The sequence below is a fragment of the Bos grunniens genome, chromosome 1 (assembly GCF_055505025.1).
Source record: "Bos grunniens cultivar Pamir isolate PY7600 chromosome 1, Bosgru_T2T1.0, whole genome shotgun sequence".
Lineage (NCBI taxonomy): Eukaryota > Metazoa > Chordata > Mammalia > Artiodactyla > Bovidae > Bos > Bos grunniens.
The window spans coordinates 7444460-7462622 of record NC_141165.1 but is presented as its reverse complement, the minus strand read 5'-3'; the positions used below and the strand labels follow the sequence as shown (position 1 = coordinate 7462622).

Genomic DNA, 18163 nt, shown 5'->3' with positions numbered 1-18163 from the left:
TTAGGTAGATCCCTTGGAGAAGGGAATGGCAACTCACTCCAGTATTCTTGCCTGGAGAATCCCATGGACAAAGGAGTCTGGTGGGCTATAGTTCATGAGGTTGCAAAGAATTGGGCATGACTGAGTAACTAACACTTTCACTTTCTCCAGATTCATACATAAGCTTCTGTACATTTTGATACTCAGTTGTACCCACATGTATGGATGTGAGAGTTGGACTATAAAGAAAGCTGAGCACAGAAGAATTGATGCTTTTGAACTGTGGTGTTGGAGGAGACCCTTGAGAGTCCCTTGGACTGCAAGGAGATCCACCCAGTCCATCCTAAAGGAGATCAGCCCTGGGTGTTCATTGGAAGGACTGATGTTAAAGCTGAAACTCCAATACTTAGGCCACTTGATGCAAAGAGCTGACTCATTTGAAAAGACCCTGATGCTGGGAAAGATTGAGGGCAGGAGGAGAAGGGGACGACAGAGGATGAGATGGTTGGATGGCATCATTGACTCAATGGAATTGAGTTTGAGTAAACTCCAGAGTTGGTGATGGACAGGGAGGCCTGGAGTGCTGCGGTTTATGGGGTTGCAAAGAGTAAGACACGACTGAGCAACTGAAGTGAACTGAACTGTATCGACGAGATTCAATATAAAATTCACTGTAAGGTTTTGATGGTTGAAAATGCTTGAAGAGTGAGGTGGTCTTGTTTAAGTGAATTATTTGGATTATCTATTCCACCCAGGAGTAAAGAGAATTAAAACCTAGGAGTCCTAGGATTTCAAATTCAGTTGTTAGACATTGTTCTAACCCATGTGCTCACTTCCCTGTGTTTGAGCATGATAGGCTGGGCACAGCTCAGCCTTTGATGCTGTGGGTATCCACAGTGCATTTGGGGGCATTGTTCTATCCATGTCAAAGAGTAAATAGGTGAAACTTATTTCACCATTAGAGGCTCCAAGGAGTGTCTGCATCCTGAACATCTTCCCTTGGCATTTAAAAAAAATGTAAAATCATTAAACTGCACATTATAATTTTCGATATCCTTTTAGAAGCAGAGGATAGGAAAAATAGCTCACTAATTTATTGAGTTTATTTCCCTGAATTATTCCTGCTCTATAGCTGGGAAGTCTGATAGAGAAAGAAGTTCAATAACTCATCTAACAGGGCTCAGTATCCATCAAAACTCAGTCTACAAAATGCAAGACTCAACATTAACAACGATCTCTTAGGCTTCTTGAGAGGAAACGTGTTATGCTTAATAGTATGAGGGCTTAGACCAGCATAGACATGTCAGCAACCAACGACCTGGAAATGACTGAGTTTCAATTTTTATATGACTCAGAAAAGTGAGCATGTGACTCACCTGGTCCCATCTGAAACCCACACTCATTCCTTTCCTCATCCATTCACACAACTGTGTTTGAATGGCAGCCAAAATAGATGTATTTACTCAATCAAGATACTAAGAGAAGAAGACACTCATTCTCTCTTATGTCTCCCCTCTGGCCTCCATCTACAAAATCTGAGTGTTTTATTTCTTGTTCAGGTGGTCTTTACTGAACTTTTGGAGATGGCTACAATTGACTACCTGGGATGATACATTCTGTATTCATCTTCCAAAGAGAGCGCTCTTTAAATAGTTTCAACAGTTTCAAATATTTCTATGGACTTCCCAGATGGCTCAGGGGTAAAGAATCTGCCTGCCAATGCAGGAGTTGCAGGAGAAGCAGGTTCAATCCCTGAGTCGGGGAGATCCCCTGGAGTAGGTAACAGCAACCGACTCTGGAATTCTTGCCTGAAAAATCCCATGGACAGAGGAGTCTGGTGGGCTACCGTCCATGGGGTTGCAAACTGTTAGACACCACTGAGCATGCATGCACTGAATATTTCTACTGGAATTGGAAAACTTCAGGCATCATAGAAATCTTATTCAAATATCACATAATGAACAACTCTTCCATGATACACTTCGGGAGAAACACAGAGGGAGTGCAGTGATGTCTAAATCTAGCTCTTGTTTGCAAGAAGGTTAGTGCCTAGCAGAGCAGTAGAGCAGGGAGGGAGTAGTAACAGCCCAGGGAGTGGCTGCATGACAAAGCCCATGGAATGGTCTTCATAGAACAGTGGCCACAGAATGATGCCCATGGTGAGAGGGGCAGGCTCAATCATGACTGCACAACTTTGAATTTCAGTGGCATCTTCCAATATAATCGACATCTCAAATTTAGGGACCAGGACACTGAACTCAAGAAGTCACCTCATTTATCATTTTGATTCACTGAGACGACAGCACAGAAATTACCATCCTTTCCTTTCTAAGCGTTTGTAGGCTGTCAGAACATCTAGTCCAGGCCCATTTCCTTCCTCCCTGTTGGAAACCATGGCCAATTCCCCCTCCCACGGCCTCAGATTCCTTCTCTTGTGCTCAGGGCTTCAAGGCCCTAGTTGATAGTTTTCCTTTCTTTGCCAACTGAATGGGAGTTCTCTTGTCTTTTCTCATGCAATTGGACATTGGTGAAATCTCAGGGATACCGTAAGGGCAAAGAGTGATCTATTTTGTGGTTAGAATCTGAGGCACACATGACTCAACCAGTTCCTTGATGTCTGGAACTGGGAGTCTTGAGAGTCCCTTGGACTGCAAGGAGATCCAACCAGTCAATCCTAAAGGAAATCAACCCTGAACATTCACTGGAAGGACTGATGCTGAAGCTGAAATTCCATCACTTTGGCCACCTGATGCGGAGAACTGACTGATTGAAAAGATTGAAAAGATCCTGATGCTGGGAAAGATTGAAGGCAGGAGGAGAAGGAAACGACAGAAGATGAGATGGTTGGGTGGCATCACCAACTCAATGGACATGAGTTTGAGTAAACTTCAGGTGATAAAGAAGGACAGGGAAGCCTGGTGTGCTGCAGTCCATGGGGGTGCAAAGGGGGGACATGACTTAGGAACTGAACAACAACAGAGGTTTATTTGAAAATGATTGATAGATTTTGATTAAATTCTCATCTTCCAGACTAGTATCGTGTGTTACCACAATGTCATTTTTTCTTGTCTAGTGGCTCTAAAATCCAGGATTTACACACTTCATGGGAGGGCCATGGTGGGCTTCCCTGGTAGCTTGGACTGTAAAGCGTCTGCCTACAATGTGGGAGACCCGGATTCAATCCCTGGGTTGGGAAGATCCCCTGGAGAAGGAAATGGCAACCCACTCCAGTATTCATGCCTGGAAAATTCCATGGACCGAGGAGTCTGGTGGGCTCCAGTCCATGGGGTCGCAAAGAGTCAGACACGACTGAGCGACTTCTCTTCACTTCACTTCACTTGGTATTGTTTTGGAGATTAGATGATTATTTACAACCAGGAATTTTCAGGGCATTTATTCTTTCTGACTGTGAATTCCAGATAATCGCCGTCATTACCAAGTGCCCAACATAACCTGTTTTGTTCTCCCCACGACAACCAAATCTCACAAAAGATTCAACATGGCTAATTTAAAATAAACTCCACTTCTGCACATAACAGGAACGAAGAATCGAGATTCTTATATCCACAGTGTAGACGGAAGGAACTATTTCGCTGAAAAATAAAATTGGCTGAAATAAACATATTGTAGTTCACTATTTTTACCATTTTGAGGTCTTGTAAGAATGATCTTTACTCTTTTTACAGTGGTAAATCTCATCGACACCTGGCCTTGTGCTAAAGGGGGCCAAGCCACTGAGGCTATTCCCAAAGGAAGGTGGGTCCACACAAAGCCCAATTTATGTTTACTCTTTGGTGACAGCTCAGTGAGAGGTCTGAGTTAGTGACAGGCTACTGAGCGGCAACCCATCTAAAACCCCATGTTTCCTGGGGGCTTCATTCATGCTGTTCAGAGTGAGACTAAATCCCCAGTGATTTCCATTAAACCTTTAGTGAGTTTTACTCCAAGGGCAGAGAAAACCGTGGGATTCCAACATACATGACAAGGAATGACTATGAGACGAATATCAAGCAACACTGTTTTTGCAAACGAGAAAGGAGTCAAAGGAGTTCTTTTTTCTCTCTGCTTTGTATCACAAAATAGCAAGGCCCTGGCAGGATTAACAAATCCCCCATATGTAACTGTGGGCATCCTTGTCCTCACGATGCCCCAGGAATGACAAATTCCCAAAGACACATTTTGGAACGCTGCAGCCCAGCGTTTGCATGTGAAGGTGATGACAACCACGGAACCGCAGCTCTCAGCTCAGCCTCCTTCCCAGTTGTGTTATTTACCCACCGGAACGAGCTCGACACTCCACACCTGGACTAGGGCCACATGCAATCCCTCTTGCTCATGGAGTACATGATTTTGGAGCTTTCTTTGGACTGAAGCCATCATCAGCCTGGTCTCTCCACTCATGAGTGATCTAATTTCAGCACCACTGATGGCGCTCAAATGGGACCATTTCTCTGTTGGGGGTTGATAATTCTGAGTCAAGATGCTAGGTCTTCTTCCCTATCAATGTCCAGCTGTTTCCAGTATTTCTTTTCAAGTTTGCCTTGCCCAAGGCTGACAGACGAAAGTGACAAAGTAAAATCTGTATGCTCCCCTCTGCCCCCCAACCAAAGCCACTCCTTGAGATCTAAGACTCAAGGTCCACGCTGATGCCTGGTCTCTATTTTCTCCATGGCGTGGTCCACCATACCCCTGCCTGCCCAAACCTCACTGCCCATACTTTCTGCATGCAGACTGATTTCTCATTTGAAAAGCCTTTCCTTTCCTGTTTCCCCATCAAAATCCCACTTCTTCAAAGATTCCTTTACCTTTCACCATATTCTTGGATGTTTCCTCTTGTTACTAGCTTTGGTTAACATCCCCTTTCCTTACTCAAAACCTAGCACTCTCTTGTTTAAAGCTATGCTTCTTTGTCTTGTACAGTACTGTTTAATTGATGATACTGTTTTTGTAAAGTCTAATGCCTGTGAGCGCTGAAATGGGGATGCTTTTCCCCTTTTCTTTCCTTGTCTTCTTTCCAGGTGATAAATGGTATATTTCCTGCCATATCAGTTAAACAAAGGATGTCACCATCATCCAACATGAGCCAGTGACTCCTGAACAAACGCAAGGCTGAAAAGTACCTGCCATCTAGTAGCCATCAGCCTGAGGCTACTCCCTAGGGTGAGCCCTGAGGAAACTCAGGATGTGAAAACACAGGATACTGGCCCCAGGTATGTGAGGTGCATATCAAAGAAATGATTTCAGTGAGTCCAGACTCTTGCATCTTCCCACATGTAGAAAAGCTCCAAGTTCCTTAACTTGGGATACCTGGTTTTCTTTAATCAACAATCATTTCTTAATGTTCCAACTACTTGCCCTTTGCTGTCAAACTCCTATACATCCTAGTTCCTTCCCTCACCTCCTTGGAGCAACTTCTCAGAGCTTCCTGAAACACTGCCTTCCAGGCTGAAGTCCTCATTTTGCCCCAAATAAAACTTAACTTGCAACTCTAATATTGTGCAAATTTTTTTCAACACAGAGTAAATAGTCTTAAAGATCTGTTGACTGACTGGTTCAGGGCACCATGATAATCCAGGGGGCAGCTATTAAAGGTCAATGTCTGGAAATACACAGATGGTCAAGAGATGTTTTAAACAAAAGCAAATGTTACAGAACTATAATTATTTTCCCCTTGGTTGCACGAAGGTTTGCCATGATAAGCCGGCTATTCAATTTTTTTGTACTGTGGCTTTTCTCCAGAGTACACCATTTTAATTTCTTGATAGCGTCTTTTATTTAAAGGATAATAGATGAGACTATTAATTTAATGTAAGAACTAAATCTGGAATTCCAAAAGGCTGAGCAGTTTATTTATATAAAGAGAACGGTAGAGAAGCCCTTGCTTTCTGCCCATAATCTTCTCCACTTAGTGTGGATGCTGCATATTTTATCTGTTGGAACAAAAGCCTTTTGTTGTTGTCTCTTCCCCCTGGGCACTGAGACCCTGCAGAGGAAGGTAAGGCCAGGCATTCCGTCTCCGGTTGTGACTTTGCACAGTTCTCAGGTGAGCACCCACGTGGAAGTCTTCACTATGGGAAGGAGCCTACAAGAGGGGCAGTGTTTGAGAAGAACCTAAGCCAGCCGTTCTTAGCATCAGTGTGTGTTTGACTTCTGGAGGAGATAGGCAGATGGTTTGCTCCATCCCGTTTCTGATTTAGTAGGTCTGGGGTGGGCTTGAGAATTAGCATTTGCAAGCAGTCACGCTGGTGATACCATTGCTTCCAGTTCTGGGACACAGTTTGGGAACCACTGACCTAAGCTGCCTTCTGCGAGCTCTGGTGCTTCCTTCTGCCCACAGAGATCCACCTGGGGCCAGAAAGGAGCCAGGAGAGGGGCTTAGCTGCTGATGAGAAAGAGGGCCGCCTAACGCAGTCTCCTCAATGGAGGAATCCCTTTGTGACAGCGTGTCTGTAACAGATGCGCTTCACTTGCTTCTCTGCATTCTCTCTCCTTCTGTGTCTCACTGCGAGGGGCCTGCTCACCCCAAGAGGGTGACTATATATTTAGGGTATTCACTGGTGAGTCTTCAAGACACAGCCTAAAAGGAAGGGGTCCATTCCTTCTTTGTTATTATTGAAACTGGATTCCTTAAGAGTAGGGATTTTATGTTATTCACACCATGTTTTACACAAAAGAAATGTCTGTAAATCTGAATCGTACTCTGGCTGATGTCACTGGGGTCCCTACACTGTAAAGAACTTGGGGCTTTTCACAAATAAGAAGGTTCAGGGTGCTGTGTGCGTGTGTGTGCTCAGTCGTGTCTGAGTCTTTGGGGCCCCATGGACTGTAGCCCACCAGGTTTCTCTGTCCATGGAATTTTCCAGGCAAGCATACAGGAGTGGGTTGCCATTTCCTCCTCCAGGGCATCTTCCCAACCCAGGGATCGAACCCATGTCTCTTGCATCTCCTGAATTGGCAGGTGGATTCTTTACCACTAGGGCCACCTGGGAAGCCCCCAGAGTGCCATGAGATACCTCCAAAGAGGTATTTCACGTCCTACCTGTTGATTGCAGATAGAGAGGCCCTGACAACATCAATCAGGTGCATAAGTCTTTTCCGTGAGTTATGAAGCCCATAGATACAGCCTCACCACGTGGTCCCTACATTCCAGGCCTGTTCTCACCGACCACACATTCTGTGTGTGGACTGAAATGTCACTTTGGAGAAATAGACTCCTTTCTCTCTTAGAGAAAGGATGGTTTCCCCATAAAATGCTGGCCTCATAGAGTGACCATCATAGCCTACTCTATGGACCTCATGGAGCTCCAGTCTGATCTGTGGACCAAAACTGTAGGTCATCACTGCCCTCATGGGAACTGGAAGCTCTTTGCACTGGTAGAAACTTTAAAACACAGGCAGCACGACGATTGCACTTCTTAGCTCCTCCCTCCTTTGCGCCTTCCAGGGATGGGGAATTCAGAGCGGTGCCAATGGAGAGAATAGATCATATAGGCCCTGCCTAGCTCTGACTACAGAACATTCTTTCTTATACTGAATGAAAACATGTCACTTTGTAACTTCTACCACGAGTCCTACTTGTACCTGTAGAGGCCAGCAGAGCAACTCTAGTCTCTTCATCTTCAAATATCAAGATACCTGAAAATGACCTTCCTGCTCCTCAGTCAAGAATTCTCTAGGAGAAATACCCACAATTCCTTCATCTGTATCTTACTTTACATGGTTTAGACTTACCTATCATCCTAATTGCACCCTCTGTAAGCCATGGAGTCAGGTTATATCCCTTCTAGGTTGAAACGACAGGAGCTGGTGAAACAGCAGGACCCTATGATAATTGCCCCGCCCCACTCCAAGTCCTCAGCCTGCCTTTTGGTCTGGTAAAACAAACTTTGGCAAAAAAAAAGTAAGTTTAATCAGGGAAATGAGAACACACAGAAACAAAGGAAAACACTCAAAAGAGATCCAATAATTATAGTTTAGTCATTAGGCACAGTCGAGGAACTTTAGTTCCTTCTCAAGGGCTACAGATAATATTCTGAGCCACATCTTGTGAGCTGTCTTATAGATACTGAAACCCTCACCAGGTGGAGAAGTTAGCTACATGATGACCAGACTGTAGCTGTGATATAAGCTGCCATAAAAATGGCCTCAAAAAAAGGAAAAACACCGACCCCGGAACTGAAGATTAACTGTACCTAAAACCATCAAGACAATGCTGGTCAGACCACTGATGATCAACTTCAAGATGATGGTCAGAGCTGACTGTCAGTTTCAAGATGACTTCTGGATGTAGCCCCTTCCCTCTGTCTGTAAATGCTCTTGCCCACTGATTGTCAGTGAGGGGGGAGTCAGCCTTTGGACAGAAGTCTGCCTCCCCTACCAGTTGCTGGCATCCAAAATAAGACCAACTTTCCTTTCCACTTTCCTGACCTCTTCATTGGCTTTTGAGCAGTGAGCAGCCAGACCCTACTTTTGGTAACAGCGGTAGTGAAATAATGCCTCTTCTCAAGGATACTCAAGTCATTAAATACAAGTTCCACTGTGAGATGTTATTCACCTTGCAATGGTAAGATATTTACAGTGTTCATGAGTTCCCCAATCCAGGATAACTGCCCCATAGAAGGATGAACAGGGTGTTTTCACATATTAACGGTGGGTGTTTACTGTTTCAGTGGCAACCTTGGCCCTGCCTGAATGCACCAGGGCTTTGGCACCTTGGCTGGAGAAACAGAACAATATACAAAAGAGCTGGAAGCATTATGGGTCACCACCATGCTGCTTTCTCACGCATCTCCTTCTGACATTTCTCTTTTTTGAATGTATGAAAAAGTGAAAGTGTTAGTGGCTCAGTCGTGTCCAACTCTTTGCAACCCCATGGACTATAGCCTGCCAGGCTCCTCTGTCCATGGAATGCTCCAGGCAAGTATACTGGAGTGGGTAGCCATTCCCTTCTCCAAGGGATCTTCTCAACCCAGGGATCGAACCCAGTGTCTCATGTTTTCCACCTTGGCAGGCAGGTTCTTAACCACTGGTGCCACCTGGGAAGCCCCTAAAGTCAAAAGATCCCAACTAAAGTCATGTCGATGTATGGCAAAAACCACCACAATATAGTAAAGTAACCATAAATTAATTGATTAAAAAATACACCACTGAAGAAAGATTCAGGGGCTCAACAAAACACTATTTTCAGCCAGGGATCTTTTCATCACTGGGACAAATCATCTCCTCTGCTCCACTCTATTCCTGACCCATACTAACTGTATTTCTTTGATATCAGACATTTATATTACAGTAATCAAATCTGCATGCTTAATATTGGGTATATATGTCAAAGACTCAAATGTGCTCACCCTACCAGTTTGCCTTCCTCCTGGGCATAGAGATAAATTGCCGTTTCCAGCTACCCTTGCAGGTAGGTGTGGTGATGCAATATGGGCAAGACTGAATTCTTCCAGACTTGTACCACTGAAAATCTCGTGCATAGTCATCTATCCCCCCCTTTCCCTATCTGCCAACTGCATATCAAATGCTCAGGGGATCGTGGAAGCCAGGTGTTAAAGATAAATAAGTATCCATCATCCTGGGTGCTGGTATGGTCTCTGCCATTAGATTCACACGGATGAAAAATAATCTTCTATTTTGCTAAGCAGCTGTGATTTAGGGACTTTCCCGTTGCAGCAGCTATCTAATTAATAGAGTTCACGTAGCCTCATTGAGGATGAAATTTAATGACACATTGTTAGAAATAAACAACAGCATCTACTGCTGATATAGTGACTGCTTTGTTCTAGACATTGTGCTAAGAACTTCACTGTCACATTCATCCTCGTAACATCTCTGAAGTAGATATTATTATTACGTCCCCTTTACAGATAGGCAAACCAAGAGCTCGAAGTAGAGCAGGGTCACTCAGTTAGTGCCACGGATTATACCCTGTCACCAGGTATCACCGTCTTCTCTCTAAGAAGATCCTACATCTCCACCTGTTGCTATGTGACTTGCAGTACCTCTGGATGGGAGAAATATACATCTCCATCTCCACGTCATTGACCATTGGCATTGGCATGGCACGTGGCTTGCTTTTGGTCAACGGACTGTGAGCGGATAACTTGTGTCATATCTGGGCAGGACTTTTAAGAGCCATTGCGTAAAGTGGCATTCTCCTTTCTCTCTGAAAATGGAATGGAAAGTTCCAGATCAGACGGGTCCTTTAGCTGGGATTCCAGAATGAAGAAGACCCGAGGGGCAGAGTCACAGCTGACCAGCAAAGGCATATAATTTGGGGGAGAAATAAACTTTGTTTTGTTAAGTCACTGGGAGCTTGGAATGGTTGCCACTGCACCAAACCTGGTAAAAGCTGACAGATAAATCTAGAACTTGATGCAAATGCAGTTAGTTAGATACCAGAGTCTGTGCTTTTCACCAACAAACAACACCTCCCAGACACACTGTCACACGTGCACACATTCCTGTCGGATGATATGATGTAAATTTACAGCATCATTAAAAAAAAAAAAGTTATGCTCTCATTCTGGGTAAGAATGCCTGTAAGTTTAAAGAGCAAAGGGCCAAAGCATGAGGATTGAAACTTAACTTGCAGACTTTCTCACAATGCACATAACACGTTCAGTTTCAGTCCCCCTCCCAATCACACTAAAAAAAAGAAAAAAAAATTGTTGGCAAGGATGTGGATCTTATTGATTCATTTGCTGATTCACTTTGTAAGGTTTTCACATTGGTAACCACACCTCTGTGACGGGGAGTTTGGCAGTGAATAGTACCCAAAGTCTATCCACTGAAAGAGCTGCCAGTTCTGTATGGTCCTTGGTCCTAAGCGCAGGCGTCAAGAGGAACCCGGGATTAATCCCGGGATTAATCTGACCTGGATTCATCTGTAAAAACATGAATTAAACAGCCATTTCATTAGAAATTGGGGTTAACTTCATGCATTGTAAGTAGGAAAGCTGATTGATGGTCTTAATGCGTCTGGACAAAAGAGATTTGAATGGTTGTGTGAACACTGTGCAATGAGAAAAGTCAGCCTCTGGGGTTTTGTTTAAATAACTATTCAATTCAGTAATAAATAAATAATTGGGTATCTACAGTTGATTAGCAGGTATGGTTAGATCAAAGCCGTAGTTTAGGGAATACTGAATATTCTTTTTAAGATAACATTGTCCTTCTTTGTTGGAAGGAAATAATGTTGTATTATTAATTAGTGCCAGTAAAATGTTATCAAGTATGGGTGTATTATAGTCCTTTGTCAGAAGAGAGTCAGAATACCATTCGGGCACTAACTGCAGTTATCATGATCTCTTCTTTCTATAGGGTTCTGATTATTTCTAGGACAAGTTATTTTAAATATATTTTAATATGTATTTTATCCCAAATTACTTTATGGTATTTTTCTACCTCCTTAAATACCTTAAGTATAATGAAGGGAAAATAATCTGAATTCAACAGAAGTGTCTGGATAATTTTTCAACTTTACCAATTCCCCTTTGATTGATACTACCAAATTTAATAATTTTATAAAAATCTGGTTGAACCAATTCTTTCTTGGTACTTAAATGACAATTATTGAAAATAAAAGAAACAATGAATGCCATCTTAGTAAGCCAAATCCAAATTTGTTGAACTTAAACATCTCTGTTCCACCAACCTTAAAGTTCTGATGCAATGAACTTAAAAAAAAAAAAAAAAAAAACCTTGCTTTGAAAAGTACCATCACTTTAAATCTGGTTAAAATAAATAAATAAATAAATAACTGCCTTCTCTCTGAGCTCCCTTCCTCCCCCTTGTTCTGATTCTCTCTGGCCCATTTCCCTTATTAACCAATATATTATTCACGTATCATTTGGTTAAGGAATAGTTAGTGATAAAAAGAAAAGCTTTATCTTGCCTACCTGCTCATTTTGAAAAAGAGGGTTTATCTTGTTTTCAAGAGAATTAATTTTATCAACATTATTAAACCCTTGAAGAAAGTAACATTTTCTACCTGTGAATGGGGTTAAGCTTCCATAAGGCTGTATTTACTTTCTCAAGAAAAAAATGAAGTATAATTTTGATATACACTGTTGTGTTAATTCCAGGCGCAGAGGAAAGTGATTCAGTTTGGTATATGTTATATATACACATACATATGAATATATATGTATACTCTTTTTTTCAGATTCTTTTCCATTGTAGGTTATTACAAGATACTGATGTAGTTCCCTGTGCCATACAGCAGGTCTCTGTTGTTTATCTATTTTATATTAATATAAATATTTCTTAATTCCAAACTCCTAATTTATCCCTCGCTCCCCTCTTATTTTTACTAATTTTTAATTTCCAATGAATTTCTTATTGCTTATTAAACAGTTATTCTCATGTTTTATTTTCTCTTTTATCCTGTAAACTAAGGGTAGTTTGTGAGAATAGGGAAGAATATGAGAGTGAATAGAAGCAATGCTATGTACTCAAAGGAAAGAGCCAATGCCCGTCCCGCATATTAAACAAACATCTAGGTCATACAAGTGAATATATTACACTGATGTTCAGGAAATACCCGGGTGAGGTACCAAAATTATATAAACAAATTACAAAACAGCTCCAAGTGTGCTGGAATAAAATTAAGTTGCTCTTCTTAACAAATCCTACTTGAAATGGGTAAGCCAATTATTTGGGATATGCCACTGACTGCCATCAGGACATAATGACATTTTGCTCAGCAATTAGCCATCCAAGAAGGAAGCAAACCACAGTCTGGTAAATAAACACTGAATACATGAACATGGAATCTACCAGAACTAAGGATGATTGAACAATTTCACCCAGTTCATTTATGTTTCTGCCTTTTAAAAGAAAAATTAATGAGAGAAATTCAACTTTACTAATAATTTATATTCTTATCTGACTTTATCATCATAAGTAACATCCACTTTCTGCTGGTGAGATCAGATGAAGCAAAGACAGAGTAATCTGCCTTGTTTCAGCCCCAATAATACTCCACACATCACTTCTTTCTACTTTAGGTAGCAGGGCTTCTATACATTCAGCTATAGATAAACTAGTCAATATCCATCAGGAATGAAATGTAAATGGAATGTAATATCTCACCCTTTGCCCAGATTTGGAACAGACTGCTTCCATTTTCACTAGCAATCACGAGAAAATAAAAAAGACTGGAAAGTATAAACACACTGCTTTATCCAAGTCATGAGTGCTCTGCACAGCTCATCTTTGGAAAGCAATGAAATGCCCAACAAGGAAAACCAGGATACATCTTGCTTACCTTCCTAAACAACAATCCAGAACTAGCTCAAGACCACACACGGATAAGAGCATCCTCAAAAGAGAATGACATCCAAGGGAATTGCGGATTCTTTACTAGCATTTCCATCCAGTTGTCAAACCTTGACTGGGCTCTGCAACTCAAAGTGTGCCTTGTAACACCTGAATGCCCCCCTTTAACAGCTTCCTGTTCAAAATGGGACTGCCACCTTGCTCTACTGATTTTCCTTATCAGAATCAGTCTGGGGGAAGGTTGTGTGAGGAGCTGGTACCAAAATTGAGGAGAGGAGGACAGAGACCAGTCTTGCCTACGGTGAACACAGAACGACGAGAGGAACTTACCCGTTTCCCCTGTATGAATGCTGAAATGGAAACGGAATGGCAATAATCGTCCCCTCTGGCACAGTTTCTTCCTCGTTTCTATTAAGAGAAGTGACTCCTCCTCTGTTTGCTATGCCTGCAACCTTAGAGTTGTAGTTGCTCTGCTCACACGCTGACTTGAAGTTAGACACTGGATCTCATCTCACAGACGCACCTGGATTCCCTTTCCTGGAGCTCACCAGCTCTGCTGAGAAGTCTACCGGGTCTGGGCTAAGAGTACACTATTTCTCCACCCTCCTGGTTCTCAGGACCCCTAGACAGCAGTTGGTTAGCTGGTATCTCCCTGGCCACAGTGCTCCATTTCTGCCCTCTACGCCCGACAAAAGTTAGAGAGAGAGAGGGTGAGGAATGAATGAACGCTTTTGAAGCAAAAGGGACTTGGTTGAAACTAGGCAACTCTCATCAGGGACTGATCTGTGGCTTGCGCGCATGTGTGTGCGTGCGTGTGTATGTGTGTGTCCCTTTCCTTCCCCGAGGGTGGGATATCCCCCATTCTCAGCTCAGCTCCGATCCTCTGCTGTTTCAATGTTCTTTGAATAGCTATTCTGATGCACTGCCATGCGTGAAATGGATGATTAGCAAGCTTCTCTGTCCCACGCAATTCCGTGGATAATCATATATCCAGATTCTGCACGGGCAAGGGAATCGGTCTTTAATGGAAAGGGATTGACTTCCCACGACGAAAGGAACGAAAAGTGTTCTCTGGGGAAGCGGGTCGGGTTGTGGGAAGCCTGCCGCCTGGGCTCTGGCCTTGGTGCTGAATGCGAAACCCGCTGCCCAACAGTTTCAGCGTCCCCGGATCAACTTTGGGAGATTTGATGGGGCCCGGCTAGTTCTAGACAGCCCCTCGCAGGCTGCCGGCTGGGAGCTGGGCAAAGCCTATGCCCTGGGACCCTCCGCAGGACACTTGGCTCCCTTATTTCTTTGCTCCGATCTGGGAAACTTTTGTCCAACGTTTATTTGTAACCGCAGCCGCTTTCCTCCCTCCCACCTGGGTCGCCATGGAGACTTGAGCTCTTCCTCTCTTTTTTTCCTTCTCCAGGCAAAATGGGCGAAGCTTAGTTAGCACAGCCCTGACTGTAGCAAGCCCCTTCTTCTTTTTAAGCAGCTCCTGGGCATCCCTCTCCTCCATTTTCCAGCAGAAGAAAGGTAGGGAATGGTGCTGGCTGAAACGTGGCATTGTACTCAGTTCTGTGGGGCCCCTTTTGATCAGCAGACTTTGGATAAAAGCAGTCAGTAGACATGCTAACCTAATGATAAATCTCCAACTCCTGAACACTGGAGTTTCATCCCCCACCCCCACCCCCCTTTCTCTTTTGGGAGTGGAGGCAGGATTCTTCAGAAAATTCTGGTATTTTGTTTCTCCACTAATCTCACCCCATTACTGTGGCTGTGTTTGTCAAGCTATGTTTCCTCCCTAAGAGCCTCTCCATATTGAACCTGGTACAAGAGATGTACCTGTGGATTGACTCAAAGGTTTTATTGGGTTTGGGGAATACTAATGCTATTTCTGCTAAAAACTCATTCAAGCTTAATGTCTTGATGCAAATGAACATATACCCAGGAGGAAGCAAGCCAGCGGATTCACCCAATCCCCTAAATGCAGTAAACATCTCATTTTTATCATTTAGAGGTTTTTTGTTGTTGGTGGTGGTTTTTTCCCTCTTATAATTACAAAACAATTCAGCTTACTTCTGGGGAGAGCCTCCTATCACTGTTGCTAGTCATTATATCACAGCTCTGGTTATACTGATTGAGAACAGTTGGGAGTTGTTTCCCCTTCTCTGTTTCTCCCCACCCCTCACTTTTTCTTTCCCTCCTTCTCATGTTTCTCTTTCTGTCTCTCCCTCTCTCTCCTCCTCTCCTCTAGGCAAAGAACAAGGATACAGCTTTCCACAAAGACGATGGGCTTCTCCCAACTGTGAATGACTACATAGCAAGCCACCCCTGCCAGTCCGTCCCTGCATTTCATCTTTGCCAACGGATGTTGAAATGATGTCTGTAATCACTGACGGGGTTTCTCCGAGCTCAGAGCATGCAGACCCCTCCTCTCCCCGCACCCCCCCGCCCCCCTTGAGAGTTTTCAGTCGCTAATGAGAACCGTATGAAACAGATTTCCCTTCTGTTATGTAACCTGCTTCTCTCTCGCCTGTCCCTTGATTTGGGCATACCCCGTTTCTCATCAGAGTGGAGATGCATGCAGCGGCGGAAGCTGGGGAGGGGGAAGTGGGGACCAGAGGGCACGAAACCTCTTGCCCAGGTCGCTGCTAGCTTCTCGCCTTCTAGCAACTCAGCGCACCGCTTACCTTGCTGCGGACTGGGTGGCTTCATTCAATCATGATCTTCTCTCCTGGAGCGGAGCAAGCTTTAATAATTCACTTACACGGTGGAGAGCGAGGGGAGAAAAAAAAAAAAAAAAAGACAAGGAAAAAAAAAAAACCCACAAAACAAACCCGGGGTTTTCAGATGGTCAAATTTCACATCGGCCCCGGGAGGCGGTTAGGAGACTCCATTCTCCTCGCGGTGCAGCCAGCTCCGGGTCTAGCTTCCAGGTTCCCGCGGGTCCCCACCCCTCCGCCCGCCCAGCCTCTCCGGCCAGGTGCGGCCGGCCGTCTTGGAACTGGCTCTCTCTGGCCGCGAGCGGAGAGCCGGGCTGGGCGCCTGGGGTGCCAACCGAAGGGCGGAGGGGTGTGCGATCGAGCAGGGGCGGGGGAGGGGGGGGCGGAGACCGGGTGGAGAGAGAGGGAAGGGGAGAAAAGGCGAGAGTGGCGGGAAAAAAAAAAAAAAATCCCTGGCTAGGAGAAAAGTGCTGGACCACGCAGGGAGACGTCATGAAAGCCGCAGATTCGAAGAATGGTCCTCAGTTCCAGGCGGCTGGCTGAGCCCGGCTGGCAGCGCACGAAGCGATCAAAGCGAGCGCAGCGCCGCGCGCTGGAGGCAAAGCGGCCGCACAGCGCTTTTCCGGAGAGGCGGGGGGCGGGGGGCCCGGGGTGCGGCGGGGGGCGGGGGACGGCGCGGGAGACCCGGGAAAGCCCACTCGCCGCCCCTTTTCATCACCCGCGCAGCGCCAGATCGCCCGGATTAGCGGGGGTAGAGGGAAGCATCTCTCCGATGCCCCCCCCCCCCCCACCTCCGTCCTTCCCAAATCCCAGCCAATGCGGAAACTGCCAAGGCAAACCCCACCCCTCCAACACGAAACTGGGAAAGTGGGGCGCTCGAGGTCCGGGAGGGTTAGGGTTTGCCTCCGGTTCCCACCGTTCCTCCTAAGCTGTCTTAAGTTATTCTCGGAGATAAAGCCTGCAAAGCAGGGAAGCCGAAGCTCGAAGCTCGGGGCTGGGGGGTGGGGTGGAGAGGGATCAGGGTTTGACTTCTGGTGGGGAGGGGGCGCCCCTTCTTTCATGCTTTTGTGACATCAGGGAAAATAGTCTCTTGTCCCTGGTTCCCTCTGGGCTGGGATGGCGAGGCACCCCCGGGGGTGGGAAAAGGGGGACGGGGAAGCAGGAGGGCGCACCTTTCCCGTGGCCGGGAGGGGGCGCATTGAGAGGTTGCGTGCCAGCCGAGGGGCAGCGCCCCCAAAGCGTGCCCCGCCCAGACCAGCCGCTGCCCCACCCCTGGCCTCGTCCAGATGCTGGCTCTGCTCTGTGGCACCAGAGGAAGAGAAGGCGACTGTGGGCTTTTTCATACGTAATCCGGGTTGCCATCAAAGCTGACTTTGTCAGGTCCTGCACCACCGCCTCCCCACACCTTTAGAGTTTTAACTTGCTTTGTATGGTTATTGAAGAAGGGAATGGCAACCCGCTCCAGTATTCTTGCTTGCAGAATCCCACGGACCGAGGAGCCTGGTAGGCTACAGTCCATGGGGTCGCAGAGTCGGATACGACCGAGTGACCATCACTTAACGTGTATGGTTATTCCAGGGAACACCTCGAAGTGCTTCCCTCAGCAACCCTTCTTTTTTCTCAGATCTTTACAAACAGTACTTCCACATTCCCAAAGCCTTTCCACGCAACTTGGTTCAGTTCAGTTCAGTCGCTCAGTCGTGTCCGACTCTTTGTGACCCCATGAATCGCAGCACGCCAGGCCACCCTGTCTATCACCACCTCCTGGAGCTCACCCAAACTCATGTCCATCGAGTCGGTGATGCCATCCAGCCATCTCATCCTCTGTCGTCCCCTTCTCCTCCTGCCTTCAATCTTTCCCAGCATCAAGGTCTTTTCAAATGAGTCAGCTCTTCACATCAGGTGCCCAGAGTATTGGAGCTTCAGCTTCAGCATCAGTCCTTCCAATGAACATTCAGGACTGATTTCCTTTGGGATGGACTGGTTGGGTCTTAGTTGTGCCATGTGGGATCGTTAGTCTTGGGCCAGGTACTCAGGAGCTGTGGCACTCAGACTCAGTAGTTGGGGCACACTGGGACCAGAGCAGCTGGTTTCAGTAGTTGCCTGGCAGGGGGCTTAGTTGCCATCCAGCATGTGGGATCTTAGTTCACATCCCAGGAATTGAACCTGCCCTGGGTTGCAAGGTGGGTTGT

The 18163-nt window shown here is 45.3% G+C and overlaps 1 protein-coding gene across 1 annotated transcript in view; it reads right to left on the bottom strand.

The window, feature by feature from the left end:
* The window catches only part of KCNJ6 (potassium inwardly rectifying channel subfamily J member 6), a 325736-nt gene extending 309030 nt beyond the window's left edge, over window positions 1–16706 (bottom strand). The window contains exon 1 of the mRNA XM_086402868.1: window positions 15939–16706. The gene's annotated coding sequence lies outside the window, so the exon portion shown is untranslated. The remainder of the gene's footprint in view (window positions 1–15938) is intronic.
* Window positions 16707–18163: the final 1457 nt, after the last annotated feature.